The following is a 3465-nucleotide window of genomic DNA, read 5'->3' on the forward strand; positions in this document are numbered from 1 at the left end:
CATGAGGTTTTTTCCTTAAGCCAAGTGCTGGGAAGGGAATTTCTTCTGCAAAACTACTGTGCTTCTGCTGCTTGTTCCATTTTAGAAAGTTTCCTCCCTTGGCCCTGCCTTGATTGAATAGTCCTTTGTCTTCTATCTAGAAGCTCCAGGTTTTCTTCTTACAAGTTGTCTTTGTTTTCTTTGTCCACAGACAGGAGTCCCTGTTTTCCCAGAGCCATGTCGATCATCAGAAGCTGCTTGTGGCTGCGGATGCAGATGGCCACGAAAGGCCTAGAAGTAAAAACTGGAGCAATGTCGTGTCCAAGAAGATTTTCCCAGAGAAAAGCATCCTAGGAGCGGCAAGTGTCCTGGAGGTGCCAGTTTCCAGTATATGACTCTCAGGATGCTGTGGCGCTGCCAAAGGCGAAGAGGATCAGAGAGCTGCCAGACACGATCCTCCAGCAGGAAAGGCAGATTTTAGGAGCTCCAGGGAATTCCCTGACGTCAGCAGTGGAGGAGCAGGATGAGGAAGATGTCCACGCTTGGGCTACTTGTGGCAAGAGTGTCCAAGGCTCCCAGTGCCTCCGTGAGAGCTGCAGGAGTGGAGTCAGAGGAAGGCCTTTGGACAGGACTGGCTCCTCCCTCAGAGCCATGGCTCTCAGCAGAACCGTCTCATTGCTGAGGATGCACCTGTCCAGGAAGAGCCTTGCAAAGGAGTAGGAGTCCAGCTCATTGCAGTAAGGGAATGGCTGAATGATGTTTCCCAGGAGCAACTATGCTGAAGGTGCCAGTTCCAGTCCATGGCTCGCAGGATGCTGCAGCACTGCCATAGGAGAAGGGGTTTGGCATGATGCTAGAGAAGGTCCTCGAGCAGCAAAGGCAGGTGTTTGCAGCTCCAGGGAATACCCTGACGTCAGCAGTAGAGTAGCAGGATGAGGAAGATGTCCATGCTTGGGCTACTTGTGGCAAGAGCCTCTATCCCTGCCCTTGCCTGGGTGAGAGTTGCCGGAGCGCAGACGGAGGAAGGCCTTTGGACAGGTGCAAGGTAAGAATGATGCATGGTCGGCAGTTGTGGTGTAAACAGAAACATTTCTTGCAATCATCCCTACTGTTAGAGTAGTTTCACTTTCCGGTTTGAATAGCGTGAGCCTGGAAAGCCAATAGTCTAAATGTTCAGATGTCTGGTACCCAATAGTAGACATGAACTCATGTCTCTCACAGAAACATCAGGCGTTTTCCTTAAGCCAAGTGCTGGGAGGGGAATTTCTTCTGCAATACTGCTGTGCTTCTGCTGCTTGTTCCATTTTAGAAAGTTTCCTCCCTTGGCTCTGCCTTGATTGAATAGTCCTTTCTCTTCTAACTAGAAGCTCCAGGTTTTCTTCTTACAAGTTGTCTTTGTTTTCTTTGTCCACAGACAGGAGTCCCTGCTCTCCCAGAGCCATGTCGATCATCAGAAGCTGCTTGTGGCTGCGGATGCAGATGGCCACAAAAGGCCTAGAAGTAAAATCTGCAGCAAGGTTGTGTGCAAGAAGATTTTCCCAGAGAAAAGCATCCTAGGAGCAGCAAGTGTCCTGGAGGTGCCAGTTGCCAGTATATGACTCCTAGGATGCTGTTGCGCTTCCAAAGTGTAAGAGGCTCAGAGAGCTGCCAGACACGATCCTCGAGCAGGAAAGGCAGATGTTGGGAGCTCCAGGGAATTCCCTGATGTCAGCAGTGGAGGAGCAGGATGAGGAAGATCTCGACGCTTGGGCTACTTGTGGCAAGAGTGTCCAGGGCTCCCAGTGCCTCCGTGGGAGCTGCAGGACTGGTGACGGAGGAAGGCCTTTGGGCAGGACTGGCTGCTCCCTCAGAGCCGTGGCTCTCAGCAGAACCGTCTCATTGCTGAGGATGCACCTATCCAGGAAGAGCCTTGCAAAGGTGTAGGAGTCCAGCTCATTGCAGTAAGGGAATGGCTGAAGGATGTTTCCCAGGAGCAACTATGCTGAAGGTGCCAGTTCCAGTCCATGGCTCGCAGGATGCTGCAGCACTGCCATAGGAGAAGGCATTTGGCATGGTGCTAGAGAAGATCCTCGAGCAGCAAAGGCAAGTGTTTGCAGCTCCAGGGAATTCCTAGATGTCAGCAGTGGAAGATCAGGATGAGGAATATCTCCAGGCTTGGGCTACTTGTGGCAAGAGCCTCCATCCCTGCCCGAGCTTGGGTGAGAGTTGCCAGAGCGCAGACGGAGGAAGGCCTTTGGACAGGTGCAAGGTAAGAATGATGCATGGTCGGCAGTCGTGGTGTGAGCAGAAACATTTCTTGCAATCGCCTCTAGCTTTTAGAGTAGTTTCACTTTCCGGTTTGAATAGTGTGAGCCTGGAAAGCCAATAGTCTAAATGTTCAGATGTCTGGTACCCAATAGTAGACATGAACTCAAGTCTCTCATAGAAACATCAGGCTTTTTCCTTAAGCCAAGTGCTGGGAGGGGAATTTCTTCTGCAAAACTGCTCTGCTTCTGCTGCTTGTTCCATTTTAGAAAGTTTCCTGCTTTGGCCCTGCCTTGATTGAATAGTCCTTTGTCTTCTAACTAGAAGCTCCAGGTTTTCTTCTTACAAGTTGTCTTTGTTTTCTTTGTCCACAGACAGGAGTCCCTGCTCTCCCAGAGCCCTGTTGATCATCAGAACCTGCTTGTGGCTGAGGATGCAGATGGCCACGAAAGGCCTAGAAGTAAAATCGGCAGCAATGTCGTGTACAAGAAGATTTTCCCAGAGAAAAGCATCCTAGGAGCAGCAAGTGTCCTGGAGGTGCCAGTTGCCAGTATATGACTCCTAGGATGCTGTGGCGCTGCCAAAGGTGAAGAGGCTCAGAGAGCTGCCAGACATGATCCTCCAGCTGGAAAGGCAGATGTTTGGAGCTCCAGGGAATTCCCTGACGTCAGCAGTGGAGGAGCAGGATGAGGAAGATGTCCACGCTTGGGCTACTTGTGGCAAGAGTGTCCAAGGCTCCCAGTGCCTCCGTGAGAGCGGCAGGACTGGAGACGGAGGAAGGCCTTTGGACAGGTGCAAGGTAAGAATGATGCATGGTCCCCAGTTGTGGTGAATACAGAAACATTTCTTCGAAGCATCTCTAGCTTTTGAAATAGTTTGACATTCCGGTTTGAATTGCGTGAGCCTGGAAAGCCAGTAGTCTAAATGTTCAGATGTCTGCTATCCAATAGTAGACATGAACTCAAGTCTCTCATAGAAACATCAGGCTTTTTCCTTAAGCCAAGTGCGGGGAGGGGAATTTCTTCTGCAAAACTACTGTGCTTCTGCTGCTTGTTCCATTTTAGAAAGTTTCCTGCTTTGGCCCTGCCTTGATTGAATTGTCCTTTCTCTTCTAACTAGAAGCTCCAGGTTTTAATCTTACAAGTTGTCTTTGTTTTCTTTGTCCACAGACAGGAGTCCCTGCTCTCCCAGAGCCATGTCGATCATCAGAAGCTTCTTGTGGCTGAGAATGCAGATGGCCTA

This window comes from Aphelocoma coerulescens, unplaced genomic scaffold (genome assembly GCF_041296385.1).
Source record: "Aphelocoma coerulescens isolate FSJ_1873_10779 unplaced genomic scaffold, UR_Acoe_1.0 HiC_scaffold_99, whole genome shotgun sequence".
NCBI classification, from domain to species: domain Eukaryota; kingdom Metazoa; phylum Chordata; class Aves; order Passeriformes; family Corvidae; genus Aphelocoma; species Aphelocoma coerulescens.